The sequence below is a fragment of the Ambystoma mexicanum genome, chromosome 4p (genome assembly GCF_040938575.1).
Source record: "Ambystoma mexicanum isolate Mex_15411 chromosome 4p, UKY_AmexF1_1, whole genome shotgun sequence".
In the NCBI taxonomy this organism is placed as follows: Eukaryota; Metazoa; Chordata; class Amphibia; order Caudata; family Ambystomatidae; genus Ambystoma; species Ambystoma mexicanum.
Genome location: NC_090927.1, coordinates 656,482,082 through 656,497,556, shown reverse-complemented (window position 1 = coordinate 656,497,556; position 15,475 = coordinate 656,482,082).

Genomic DNA, 15,475 nt, shown 5'->3' with positions numbered 1-15,475 from the left:
ATGGGAGGTTACACTGTGGTAAGAGGGAATCTTTCACAGGTACGGGAGAATGCATGTACCCTCAATAGGACAGCAGACAGGGTGACTTGATGTGTTCAGTACTATCAGTGACACCAGACCCCCAAGTGGAACCAGGGGTTGATGTGACGGTAGGAGCACATCCTTTTCTTTTCTAGTAGACACTGGTGCTACTAGTTAATGTATACGACAGGGAAAATATGCAATGGGGAAATTGCCATAAATGCTCAAGGGTTCTCTGGAGCTACGAGTTGAGTTCCTTTTACCGACAAACTGCCAGTCTCTATAGGAGCATATGACATGTCTGTTCCATTGTTGTATTCACAACAGATACCAGTTAACATTTTGGGAAGAGACTTGATGACAAAACTTAACATGACGATTTCATTCACTGACAAAGGAGTAGTGTGCTCCACTCCTGGAATACACTACTTAAATGTGGGCACATGTATACTGGCATTCAGAGGGCAAATGGCAAATGGCTCTAAATCGTACATGGTTAAAAATGGTCTCCATTGACGGTCAGAGTTTCCAAATAAGCTTTCTGTTAGATGAAGATCTTGTACATTTTTGTCGCCTGCAATCAAAATAGGGTTTTTAGGATAAGTCTCATACCAAAGTGCTATCATGTCACCTATTAAATTTTGAATGCTTTTTTGAATCCAGACCATTGGGTGGATCGTAAATATCGATAATCAAGATTCTAGTTTCTGAGGTTTGGGAAGGAGAGAACATAGCTGACAAGATGTAGGGAGAACCTGTGGTACCCAGGAACAGCTCTAACTGGAATTTAGATTTTGTCCCTTTCAACAACCCCCCACTAACTCATCCCCGAGTAGATGGTATGGCTGGATTATGCAATACAGCATAGCCATCAACTTAAAAACATTTCATGATCCACGTTTACTGTAAGATAAATACATAGAGGCTGTTATTTTATGTTATGTTTATTGTGTTTATATAGCCCTTTATGCCAAAGCGCTTTACATTTTAACAACAATGGAATAACCGATTGGATGATTCAAGAAAGACCTATAGACCAGCCTATTCCATTATAGGCAATTCCAAGACGATTGAATAGAAAATTGTCAATTTGTCCCTTCACTAACTCATTCTGTGATCCACTGTTCAATTTCTCTGCTGTTCTCCACTGTTTGTCCATAACAATGTTGAGCAGCTCGCAGGATGGTTCGCTCAGACACTTGACAATTTGTAGCCTGATTATTTACTATGACTTAAGGAGAGTTTTCCACGGATGACAATTATTTATTAATTTTGTGACAAATGGTTAATGAAAAACTCATCTGTTCCAGAACATGAACAGTTAACAGTGCCATCATCAGCGGAGAAGTGAATTCAATGAGCGCCCAGTTAGAAGCACTACCCATCAGTGGCATTTCAATCTGGACAAAATCCTCGAAACATATCATACTTAGATGGCTAATTTTAATTAATAAATCCAGTATATGAGCGCAATTTAAATAGGGGCTATAATTAGTTGGATTGCACTCCTCCAAATTTACTTATTTCCCAACCAGCACGTGTCATGGTCACTCATGCAATTATTTCCTAAACTGAATGTTGCAGGTCACATTTAAGATGGTATTGTCATTGACGGCTGCAAATCGACAAAGTTGTTGGTAGCAGTGGCTTTGTTTAATTATAAGTTACTAAGTTCTTGTAAAAGGCCTGCGGTAGATGGAACAATGAGCTGTGTTGGAACTTGTGCTGGTACAATGCATGGATTAAAGTGAACATGGGTTTGTGTCTGATAATGAGCGTCCAGAGGGGCAATAAATGGAAGATGTAACCATTGGGCCATACGGCCTTTTAGACGGACTTGCCTAATTGTTCCATCCAGCAATGTGTTAGTTACCAAAGTTTCGGAGTGTGGATTGTGAATTTTACAAATGCGTTCACACTTTGTAAGTCCTGTTGCAGGCTCATTTGCCTCAAGCTGAGTTTTTACACGTTTTTTCGCCCTGTTGGTCTTCTTAGTCTTTGTGGCAGGTGCCATTTTGGCTGGCTTCGAACTTGCATACATTCTTGTAACTGCTTCAGGAGAATGAGCAATGAGAATCTCTTCATAGTCCCAGTCAGAAGGAGTAGGAGACTGTAGGTGCACTAATGCAGTTTTATTTACTGTGGGACAGTGAGATTAATTCCTCAACTTTGCATGATATAAACTGTCAATAAGAGTAGCTAACGTTGTGTTTGTTGTCGAAGGTTGGCCTAAGAGAAGGGACAACGAAGGTGGCTGAATTGCAGGAGGCGTGTGGCGATCTAGACCCGGATCAATAGAGTTAACCAAGACCACATCGACAATTTTTGCCACAAAAGATTTAAAAGTGAATTTTTCTTTCGCAATAGTTGCGGTAAGGGCGAAAAGAGCATCAACTTTAGGAATAATTGTACATAACACAGCAGTAGAAGCAAGACAGGTTCAGAGTGATAGGCAAATTCAGTCTCACTATCACTCTCTGAACCCGAATAGTCTTATGAATCAGATGAGAATATCAAAGTTGTTCGGTTGGGGTAGCCCAAAGATATGTCCCATTGATGTTGTCATTGGCATTCATATGAGGAAGGGTGACCCCCATCTGATGATGCTCTCTGCAAGCCTAAATGCATGTTTAAAACTGAATTGTTATTGTCGATAATAGGAGAGAGACTTTGGATCATATATTCGATATTGCAATTAGAAGGCAAAGAGTCGAGTGGTGGAGCAGTCACTATTAATGATGAAATGGCATTAAAAAAACCTGTGATAACCGGCTGCGTTTTGTTGCAACTCTTGAGCCTGTCCTTTTTGGTGCAGGAGACATATTCCCTGGATGTGTGATTAGTGGCTGGGCTCCTGGGTCTTTTCCCTGCAAAGGCCGCTGCACTGCGTTGAGCGTTTCATGTCAGTACTTTTTTAACAGTAAGGGGGGCTTTCCTGGCAGTGAAAACCTGATGGCCTCTCACCCTCGCCCCTCTCGACGCAAGACACCTTGCCTCACTCAGCCCCCACAACATGTAACAATTGTTAAGAACACTGCCACACTGCGTGACGGACACTTCATGCACTATTGTGCAAAGCTTCTAAAAGATCCAACTTGCACGATGCTTAACCGCACATTTTTCTTCCCAGCACTAGGCTCTTTACCGTTATTATTCTATGTCCTCAACTGCCGAGCAACTCCCTACCAGCTCCGACTGAAAGTAAGAAGAAAACGTGCAGCAGTAGCAGCATGGAGTGCTAAATGTTGGAGTGTTTGATAGTAAATTCATTTAATAACTTGGTCAATTTGCTGCTTCCCACCGCCCTAAGTAGCATGGACGTCTCTATGAGAGGGCAAACGGTGCACCTGCCCCAGGTCCCCAGGTTGGAGGGGGCCCCCACGGAGGGCCGGGCTACATGTTAATTTATTGGTTGGCTGGTTTGCGCTGGGCACGATGTGCGAGTGTGTGTGGACACAACACGTGTTACACTGTACATGTGCATGCAGAAGCTGAGCTCCTCCGTGATTTTAATGCTTAATTGAGCCATTCGGAACCGATTCTGCTGCTCTTGCTCTGCCAATAACCCCACCACCACCCCAGCATTTCATTAACAGATGTGTACACCATTCCGTGGACCACGTGGTCGCTCTAGTGCCAGTGTGTCTGGCTTCAACTGAACACATTTCTTTGATGACAGGAAAAGAACAATTTTGATTGATGGGTCCAGGACAACAGGAGTCCCATCAATCACAATTGTTTCTGCCTCTGCCCCACCACACATCAACCAATGAGGAATCAAAACCTTTGATTCCTCATTGGTTAAAGTCTGTTGCCATGCATGCAGCAGCTTCTGTGAGCAAATGGTATTTGGTTGATGTGTATTTGTGGGCATGTCTTCTTCAAGGCTCTTTCCTTCTAGCATGCACAGTCAAGCTCTGCACGAGCACAAGGCCCCATGTGCTGCTCTTCTGACACCTCACACTATCAAGGTTTTTTCTACCCGGGCAGCATGCCCTCACCTAACCGGCCACGCTGATGGCTGACCCCAGACCCCCCCCCACTGGGCCGTGTACCTGTCCTCTGGCCCTGACGGGAAATCCTGAACCAGGATGCTCAGAGCTGTGTGCTGCCGGCAGTGCCCCGCCGTACCCGGCACTCTTGGGTAAGTACTAACAAGCAATTTTTGCCTTATTTATGCACTGTTGTGATGTCCAGAGGCGAGCCCACAATTACATCTCGAGGCTTTCCGCTAGGCTAGCTTGGGTCGGGGATTGTACTGTTATTTGTAAACAGTTTTAAGTAATACCAGCTTGAGTCTGAATAGATTGTACAAACAATAAACTGGCGCAGTTGTGATTAATTCATGGTTCATAATAACAATGGACTAGAAATTGTAATGTATTTTAGCATGATTGTTTTTATTGATGAAATATTTGTTATAAATGAGTGATTTGATGACTTGTTTGAGTATGAATGTAGTACGGTTGATGTGTGGTGTGTTGTAGTTTGAGATAGGAATGGTGTATCTTAGCAGTCCAATTATGAACTTGGTGGATTGATTAACGAATTTATTGATACTTACATTGATGAATGTTTTTATAAATTATGAGATTCGTTTTTTACAATGATTTGTTCTATACGTGTTGGTAAAAAATATTGAATTGTGATTTAGTGTCTACTGGGTTGAATTCAGTTTGTTTCATCTCAGCACATGGTTTTTGTAAGACACGTTTTCTTATAGATGTTTCTTGAATTGTGAAGCTATTGTGAATATGTAGACAGGTAGACTACACTGGGACTCACCACATAAACACAACAGTACTCTGACCTTCAATGTGAAGCATTTCTGTGTTCTATCCAGGCCAAGTCACAGTATATAGATATTCCTGGTATCCCTTGTTACTCCTGTGTTTTGGTAGCTTGGCATCCTCCTGTCCCCTCAAGACGCAGAGAGAGCTTTGTAATCAGTCATGGACTGAGTATGGGAAGCCTCTGCTTGAGTAGCAGCTGCCTTCTTCCCTGCAGTCCCTTTTCTTGCCTCTCACCACTCCGCCAACAAAGTATCCCTCAGGGTGTTAAAGCTGCCATTTCCTGAAGCATTCCCTACAGTGCCTGATGCATTTTGACTGTCATCTGTCCCGCAAAGGTGCAGATAGCCATTTTCGAAAGCACTTGTTGTCACCCTGGCTTGAAAGTGCTAGTTACATCATCATAAAATGAGCCGCGGGCAGGTGGCCAGGGAGGAAGTGGTGGAGCTGTTGATGTTTTTAAGCGTCAGGGACAGGGCATCAGAATCAACAAATGCACCTGGGATCTGGGTCCTGGAAGGTGGGATGCCTGCCCCTTTGGGATGGGAAGAGACAACTCTGGGGGTGGCAGCGCCACATGATCCATGCTGACGAAACAGATAAATGTCCCCGGCCAACAGCACTCCTAGCCAATCTCTGTTTCCATAAAAAAGATTAAGAACTAGAGGTAGGACTAGGAGACAGAGCCATACAATGCCATGCCTCAAAATGTGGAAGTCATTCATTTTTGTGGAAGTCAAAAAATAATGCCCTGCTTCCATTCCCGGCAAAAAACATAGGAGCCAATATTTGGGTAAAAGGAGTGTCTTAATTGCCTTGGCTTCTCTTTTTACCATCTGAGCACACCATGTGAGACAAAGGAACCATTAGATTTGAAATGTCTCAATTTGACCACAGGGAGTAGAGGGAGGGACTACGAGAAACCTTCAAGGAAAATTAAAACATTTACATTTTGTACTTCCTGGCTTATGTTTTATTTTGCATTTTGGGCCTTTTTATGACTTAAAAAACTCTGCAAAGGCTAAAACTAAGGAAGATTTCCATCACTAGCTGAAGGCAAAGTTGTTACTAGCAATTTGAAGTTGATAGTACCTCATGTGTCAAAATGCATACCTCTTTCCCTTACACGAGAAACTAAACTAAGAGATACTGGATCTCCTTCATCCAGAAGAATGACTCCCTTCTTCTGGAGACTGGGCTATAGTTCCAGTTGGCAGGTGGGAACTGCACCTGTGAGAATGACTCCCTTCTTCTGGACACTGGGCTATAGTTCCAGTTGGCAAGTGGGAACTGAGCCTGTGAGTTGACTCCCTTCTTCTGGAAACTGGGCTATAGTTCCAGTTGGCAAGTGGGAACTGCGCCTGTGAGAATGACTCCCTTCTTCTGGACACTGGGCTATAGTTCCGATTGGCAGGTGGGAACTGCGCCTGTGAGAATGACTCCCTTCTTCTGGACACTGGGCTATAGTTCCAGTTGGCAGGTGGGAACTGCGCCTGTGAGAATGACTCCCTTCTTCTGGACACTGGGCTATAGTTCCAGTTGGCAGGTGGGAACTGCACCTGTGAGAATGACTCCCTTCTTCTGGACACTGGGCTATAGTTCCAGTTGGCAGGTGGGAACTGCGCCTGTGAGAATGACTCCCTTCTTCTGGACACTGGGCTATAGTTCCAGTTGGCAGGTGGGAACTGCACCTGTGAGAATGACTCCCTTCTTCTGGACACTGGGCTATAGTTCCGATTGGCAGGTGGGAACTGCGCCTGTGAGAATGACTCCCTTCTTCTGGACACTGGGCTATAGTTTCAGTTGGCAGGTGGGAACTGCGCCTGTGAGAATGACTCCCTTCTTCTGGAAACTGGGCTATAGTTCCAGTTGGCAAGTGGGAACTGTGCCTGTGAGAATGACTCCCTTCTTCTGGACACTTGGCTATAGTTCCAGTTGGCAGGTGGGAACTACGCCTGTGAGAATGACTCCCTTCTTCTGAACACTGGGCTATAGTTCCAGTTGGCAGGTGGGAACTGCACCTGTGAGAATGACTCCCTTCTTCTGGACACTGGGCTATAGTTCCAGTTGGCAGGTGGGAACTGCGCCTGTGAGAATGACTCCCTTCTTCTGGACACTGGGCTATAGTTCCAGTTGGCAGGTGGGAACTGCACCTGTGAGAATGACTCCCTTCTTCTGGGCACTGGGCTATAGTTCCAGTTGGCAGGTGGGAACTGCACCTTTGAGAATAACTCCCTTCTTCTGGACACTGGGCTATAGTTCCAGTTGGCAGGTGGGAACTGCGCCTGTGAGAATGACCCCCTTCTTCTGGACACTGGGCTATAGTTCCAGTTGGCAGGTGGGAACTGCACCTGTGAGAATGACTCCCTTAATGACTCCCTTCTTCTGGACACTGGGCTATAGTTCCAGTTGGCAGGTGGGAACTGCGCCTGTGAGAATGACTCCCTTCTTCTGGACACTGGGCTATAGTTCCGATTGGCAGGTGGGAACTGCGCCTGTGAGAATGACTCCCTTCTTCCGGAAACTGGGCTATAGTTCCAGTTGACAGGTGGGAACTGCACCTGTGAGAATGACTCTCTTCTTCTGGACACTGGGCTATAGTTCCAGTTGGCACGTGGGAACTGCGCCTGTGAGAATGACTCCCTTCTTCCGGACACTTGGCTATAGTTCCAGTTGGCAGTTGGAACTGCGCCTGTGAGAATGACTCCCTTCTTCTGGACACTGGGCTATAGTTCCGATTGGCAGGTGGGAACTGCGCCTGTGAGAATGACTCCCTTCTTCTGGACACTGGGCTTTAGTTCCAGTTGGCAGGTGGGAACTGCGCCTGTGAGAATGACTCCCTTCTTCTGGACACTGGGCTATAGTTCCGATTGGCAGGTGGGAACTGCACCTGTGAGAATGACTCCCTTCTTCTGGACACTGGGCTATAGTTCCAGTTGGCAGGTGGGAACTGCACCTGTGAGAATGACTCCCTTCTTCTGGACACTGGGCTATAGTTCCAGTTGGCAAGTGGGAACTGAGCCTGTGAGTTGACTACCTTCTTCTGGAAACTGGGCTATAGTTCCAGTTGGCACATGGGAACCGTGCCTGTGAGAATGACTCCCTTCTTCTGGACACTGGGCTATAGTTCCAGTTGGCAGGTGGGAACTGCGCCTGTGAGAATGACTCCCTTCTTCTGGACACTGGGCTATAGTTCCAGTTGGCAGGTGGGAACTGCACCTGTGAGAATGACTCCCTTCTTCTGGACACTGGGCTATAGTTCCGATTGGCAGGTGGGAACTGCGCCTGTGAGAATGACTCCCTTCTTCTGGACACTGGGCTATAGTTTCAGTTGGCAGGTGGGAACTGCGCCTGTGAGAATGACTCCCTTCTTCTGGAAACTGGGCTATAGTTCCAGTTGGCAAGTGGGAACTGTGCCTGTGAGAATGACTCCCTTCTTCTGGACACTTGGCTATAGTTCCAGTTGGCAGGTGGGAACTACGCCTGTGAGAATGACTCCCTTCTTCTGAACACTGGGCTATAGTTCCAGTTGGCAGGTGGGAACTGCACCTGTGAGAATGACTCCCTTCTTCTGGACACTGGGCTATAGTTCCAGTTGGCAGGTGGGAACTGCGCCTGTGAGAATGACTCCCTTCTTCTGGACACTGGGCTATAGTTCCAGTTGGCAGGTGGGAACTGCACCTGTGAGAATGACTCCCTTCTTCTGGGCACTGGGCTATAGTTCCAGTTGGCATGTGGGAACTGCACCTTTGAGAATGACTCCCTTCTTCTGGACACTGGGCTATAGTTCCAGTTGGCAGGTGGGAACTGCGCCTGTGAGAATGACCCCCTTCTTCTGGACACTGGGCTATAGTTCCAGTTGGCAGGTGGGAACTGCACCTGTGAGAATGACTCCCTTCTTCTGGACACTGGGCTATAGTTCCGATTGGCAGGTGGGAACTGCGCCTGTGAGAATGACTCCCTTCTTCTGGACACTGGGCTATAGTTCCAGTTGGCAGGTGGGAACTGCGCCTGTGAGAATGACTCCCTTCTTCTGGACACTGGGCTATAGTTCCGATTGGCAGGTGGGAACTGCGCCTGTGAGAATGACTCCCTTCTTCTGGACACTGGGCTATAGTTCCAGTTGGCAGGTGGGAACTGCGCCTGTGAGAATGACTCCCTTCTTCTGGACACTGGGCTATAGTTCCGATTGGCAGGTGGGAACTGCGCCTGTGAGAATGACTCCCTTCTTCCGGAAACTGGGCTATAGTTCCAGTTGACAGGTGGGAACTGCACCTGTGAGAATGACTCTCTTCTTCTGGACACTGGGCTATAGTTCCAGTTGGCACGTGGGAACTGTGCCTGTGAGAATGACTCCCTTCTTCTGGACACTTGGCTATAGTTCCAGTTGGCAGGTGGGAACTACGCCTGTGAGAATGACTCCCTTCTTCTGAACACTGGGCTATAGTTCCAGTTGGCAGGTGGGAACTGCACCTGTGAGAATGACTCCCTTCTTCTGGACACTGGGCTATAGTTCCAGTTGGCAGGTGGGAACTGCGCCTGTGAGAATGACTCCCTTCTTCTGGACACTGGGCTATAGTTCCAGTTGGCAGGTGGGAACTGCACCTGTGAGAATGACTCCCTTCTTCTGGGCACTGGGCTATAGTTCCAGTTGGCAGGTGGGAACTGCACCTTTGAGAATGACTCCCTTCTTCTGGACACTGGGCTATAGTTCCAGTTGGCAGGTGGGAACTGCGCCTGTGAGAATGACCCCCTTCTTCTGGACACTGGGCTATAGTTCCAGTTGGCAGGTGGGAACTGCACCTGTGAGAATGACTCCCTTCTTCTGGACACTGGGCTATAGTTCCGATTGGCAGGTGGGAACTGCGCCTGTGAGAATGACTCCCTTCTTCTGGACACTGGGCTATAGTTCCAGTTGGCAGGTGGGAACTGCGCCTGTGAGAATGACTCCCTTCTTCTGGACACTGGGCTATAGTTCCGATTGGCAGGTGGGAACTGCGCCTGTGAGAATGACTCCCTTCTTCCGGAAACTGGGCTATAGTTCCAGTTGACAGGTGGGAACTGCACCTGTGAGAATGACTCTCTTCTTCTGGACACTGGGCTATAGTTCCAGTTGGCACGTGGGAACTGCGCCTGTGAGAATGACTCCCTTCTTCCGGACACTTGGCTATAGTTCCAGTTGGCAGTTGGAACTGCGCCTGTGAGAATGACTCCCTTCTTCTGGACACTGGGCTATAGTTCCGATTGGCAGGTGGGAACTGCGCCTGTGAGAATGACTCCCTTCTTCTGGACACTGGGCTTTTGTTCCAGTTGGCAGGTGGGAACTGCGCCTGTGAGAATGACTCCCTTCTTCTGGACACTGGGCTATAGTTCCGATTGGCAGGTGGGAACTGCACCTGTGAGAATGACTCCCTTCTTCTGGACACTGGGCTATAGTTCCAGTTGGCAGGTGGGAACTGCACCTGTGAGAATGACTCCCTTCTTCTGGACACTGGGCTATAGTTCCAGTTGGCAAGTGGGAACTGAGCCTGTGAGTTGACTACCTTCTTCTGGAAACTGGGCTATAGTTCCAGTTGGCACATGGGAACCGTGCCTGTGAGAATGACTCCCTTCTTCTGGACACTGGGCTATAGTTCCAGTTGGCAGGTGGGAACTGCGCCTGTGAGAATGACTCCCTTCTTCTGGACACTGGGCTATAGTTCCAGTTGGCAGGTGGGAACTGCACCTGTGAGAATGACTCCCTTCTTCTGGACACTGGGCTATAGTTCCGATTGGCAGGTGGGAACTGCACCTGTGAGAATGACTCCCTTCTTCTGGACACTGGGCTATAGTTCCAGTTGGCAGGTGGGAACTGCACCTGTGAGAATGACTCCCTTCTTCTGGACACTGGGCTATAGTTCCAGTTGGCAAGTGGGAACTGAGCCTGTGAGTTGACTACCTTCTTCTGGAAACTGGGCTATAGTTCCAGTTGGCACATGGGAACCGTGCCTGTGAGAATGACTCCCTTCTTCTGGACACTGGGCTATAGTTCCAGTTGGCAGGTGGGAACTGCACCTGTGAGAATGACTCCCTTCTTCTGGACACTGGGCTATAGTTCCAGTTGGCAGGTGGGAACTGCACCTGTGAGAATGACTCCCTTCTTCTGGACACTGGGCTATAGTTCCGATTGGCAGGTGGGAACTGCGCCTGTGAGAATGACTCCCTTCTTCTGAACACTGGGCTATAGTTCCAGTTGGCAGGTGGGAACTGCACCTGTGAGAATGACTCCCTTCTTCTGGACACTGGGCTATAGTTCCAGTTGGCAGGTGGGAACTGCGCCTGTGAGAATGACTCCCTTCTTCTGGACACTGGGCTATAGTTCCAGTTGGCAGGTGGGAACTGCACCTGTGAGAATGACTCCCTTCTTCTGGGCACTGGGCTATAGTTCCAGTTGGCAGGTGGGAACTGCACCTTTGAGAATGACTCCCTTCTTCTGGACACTGGGCTATAGTTCCAGTTGGCAGGTGGGAACTGCGCCTGTGAGAATGACCCCCTTCTTCTGGACACTGGGCTATAGTTCCAGTTGGCAGGTGGGAACTGCACCTGTGAGAATGACTCCCTTCTTCTGGACACTGGGCTATAGTTCCGATTGGCAGGTGGGAACTGCGCCTGTGAGAATGACTCCCTTCTTCTGGACACTGGGCTATAGTTCCAGTTGGCAGGTGGGAACTGCGCCTGTGAGAATGACTCCCTTCTTCTGGACACTGGGCTATAGTTCCGATTGGCAGGTGGGAACTGCGCCTGTGAGAATGACTCCCTTCTTCCGGAAACTGGGCTATAGTTCCAGTTGACAGGTGGGAACTGCACCTGTGAGAATGACTCTCTTCTTCTGGACACTGGGCTATAGTTCCAGTTGGCACGTGGGAACTGCGCCTGTGAGAATGACTCCCTTCTTCCGGACACTTGGCTATAGTTCCAGTTGGCAGTTGGAACTGCGCCTGTGAGAATGACTCCCTTCTTCTGGACACTGGGCTATAGTTCCGATTGGCAGGTGGGAACTGCGCCTGTGAGAATGACTCCCTTCTTCTGGACACTGGGCTTTAGTTCCAGTTGGCAGGTGGGAACTGCGCCTGTGAGAATGACTCCCTTCTTCTGGACACTGGGCTATAGTTCCGATTGGCAGGTGGGAACTGCACCTGTGAGAATGACTCCCTTCTTCTGGACACTGGGCTATAGTTCCAGTTGGCAGGTGGGAACTGCACCTGTGAGAATGACTCCCTTCTTCTGGACACTGGGCTATAGTTCCAGTTGGCAAGTGGGAACTGAGCCTGTGAGTTGACTACCTTCTTCTGGAAACTGGGCTATAGTTCCAGTTGGCACATGGGAACCGTGCCTGTGAGAATGACTCCCTTCTTCTGGACACCTGGCTATAGTTCCAGTTGGCAGGTGGGAACTGCGCCTGTGAGAATGACTCCCTTCTTCTGAACACTGGGCTATAGTTCCAGTTGGCAGATGGGAACTGCGCCTGTGAGAATGACTCCCTTCTTCTGGACACTGGGCTATAGTTCCAGTTGGCAGGTGGGAACTGCACATATGAAAATGACTCCCTTCTTCTGGACACTTGGCTATAGTTCCAGTTGGCAGGTGGGAACTACGCCTGTGAGAATGACTCCCTTCTTCTGGACACTGGGCTATAGTTCCAGTTGGCAGGTGGGAACTGCACCTGTGAGAATGACTCCCTTCTTCTGGACACTGGGCTATAGTTCCAGTTGGCAGGTGGGAACTGCGCCTGTGAGAATGACTCCCTTCTTCTGGACACTGGGCTATAGTTCCAGTTGGCAGGTGGGAACTGCACCTGTGAGAATGACTCCCTTCTTCTGGGCACTGGGCTATAGTTCCAGTTGGCAGGTGGGAACTGCACCTTTGAGAATGACTCCCTTCTTCTGGACACTGGCAGGTGGGAACTGCGCCTGTGAGAATGACTCCCTTCTTCTGGACACTGGGCTATAGTTCCAGTTGGCAGGTGGGAACTGCGCCTGTGAGAATGACTCCCTTCTTCTGGACACTGGGCTATAGTTCCGATTGGCAGGTGGGAACTGCGCCTGTGAGAATGACTCCCTTCTTCCGGAAACTGGGCTATAGTTCCAGTTGGCAGGTGGGAACTGCACCTGTGAGAATGACTCTCTTCTTCTGGACACTGGGCTATAGTTCCAGTTGGCACGTGGGAACTGCGCCTGTGAGAATGACTCCCTTCTTCCGGACACTTGGCTATAGTTCCAGTTGGCAGTTGGAACTGCGCCTGTGAGAATGACTCCCTTCTTCTGGACACTGGGCTATAGTTCCGATTGGCAGGTGGGAACTGCGCCTGTGAGAATGACTCCCTTCTTCTGGACACTGGGCTTTAGTTCCAGTTGGCAAGTGGGAACTGCGCCTGTGAGAATGACTCCCTTCTTCTGGACACTGGGCTATAGTTCCGATTGGCAGGTGGGAACTGCACCTGTGAGAATGACTCCCTTCTTCGGGACACTGGGCTATAGTTCCAGTTGGCAGGTGGGAACTGCACCTGTGAGAATGACTCCCTTCTTCTGGACACTGGGCTATAGTTCCAGTTGGCAAGTGGGAACTGAGCCTGTGAGTTGACTACCTTCTTCTGGAAACTGGGCTATAGTTCCAGTTGGCACATGGGAACTGTGCCTGTGAGAATGACTCCCTTCTTCTGGACACCTGGCTATAGTTCCAGTTGGCAGGTGGGAACTGCGCCTGTGAGAATGACTCCCTTCTTCTGAACACTGGGCTATAGTTCCAGTTGGCAGGTGGGAACTGCGCCTGTGAGAATTACTCCCTTCTTCTGGACACTGGGCTATAGTTCCAGTTGGCAGGTGGGAACTGCACATATGAGAATGACTCCCTTCTTCTGGACACTAGGCTATAGTTCCGATTGGCAGGTGGGAACTGCGCCTGTGAGAATGACTCCCTTCTTCTGGACACTGGGCTATAGTTCCAGTTGGCAGGTGGGATCTGCGCCTGTGAGAATGACTCCCTTCTTCTGGACACTGGGCTATAGTTCCAGTTGGCAGGTGGGAACTGCACCTGTGAGAATGACTCCCGTCTTCTGGACACTGGGCTATAGTTCCAGTTGGCAGGTGGGAACTGCGCCTGTGAGAATGACTCCCTTCTTCTGGACACTGGGCTATAGTTCCAGTTGGCAAGTGGGAACTGAGCCTGTGAGTTGACTACCTTCTTCTGGAAACTGGGCTATAGTTCCAGTTGGCACATGGGAACTGTGCCTGTGAGAATGACTCCCTTCTTCTGAACACTGGGCTATAGTTCCAGTTGGCAGGTGGGAACTGCGCCTGTGAGAATGACTCCCTTCTTCTGGACACTGGGCTATAGTTCCAGTTGGCAGGTGGGAACTGCACCTGTGAGAATGACTCCCTTCTTCTGGACACTGGGCTATAGTTCCGATTGGCAGGTGGGAACTGCGCCTGTGAGAATGACTCCCTTCTTCTGGACACTGGGCTATAGTTCCAGTTGGCAGGTGGGAACTGCGCCTGTGAGAATGACTCCCTTCTTCTGGACACTGGGCTATAGTTCCAGTTGGCAGGTGGGAACTGCACCTGTGAGAATGACTCCCGTCTTCTGGACACTGGGCTATAGTTCCAGTTGGCAGGTGGGAACTGCGCCTGTGAGAATGACTCCCTTCTTCTGGACACTGGGCTATAGTTCCAGTTGGCAGGTGGGAACTGCACCTGTGAGAATGACTCCCTTCTTCTGGACACTGGGCTATAGTTCCAGTTGGCAGGTGGGAACTGCGCCTGTGAGAATGACTCCCTTCTTCTGAACACTGGGCTATAGTTCCAGTTGGCAGGTGGGAACTGCGCCTGTGAGAATGACTCCCTTCTTCTGGACACTGGGCTATAGTTCCAGTTGGCAGGTGGGAACTGCACCTGTGAGAATGACTCCCTTCTTCTGGACACTGGGCTATAGTTCCGATTGGCAGGTGGGAACTGCGCCTGTGAGAATGACTCCCTTCTTCTGGACACTGGGCTATAGTTCCAGTTGGCAGGTGGGAACTGCGCCTGTGAGAATGACTCCCTTCTTCTGGACACTGGGCTATAGTTCCAGTTGGCAGGTGGGAACTGCACCTGTGAGAATGACTCCCGTCTTCTGGACACTGGGATATAGTTCCAGTTGGCAGGTGGGAACTGCGCCTGTGAGAATGACTCCCTTCTTCTGGACACTGGGCTATAGTTCCAGTTGGCAGGTGGGAACTGCACCTGTGAGAATGACTCCCTTCTTCGGGACACTGGGCTATAGTTCCGATTGGCAGGTGGGAACTGCGCCTGTGAGAATGACACCCTTCTTCTGGACACTGGGCTATAGTTCCAGTTGGCAGGTGGGAACTGTGCCTGTGAGAATGACTCCCTTCTTTTGGACACTTGGCTATAGTTCCAGTTGACACGTGGGAACTGTGCCTTTGAGAATAACTCCCTTCTTCTGGACACTGGGCTATAGTTCCAGTTGACAGGTGGGAACTGTGCCTTTGAGAATAACTTTCTTCTCCAATTCTCAGTTCCTTTCCAGGCTACAATACAAAGTTCCAGCTTGAGATGCTGTAAAGTTCTCAGTTCAAATTCAAATGTTCCAACTCAAACATCATTTCGTATTGCCCATAGTTGCTCTCA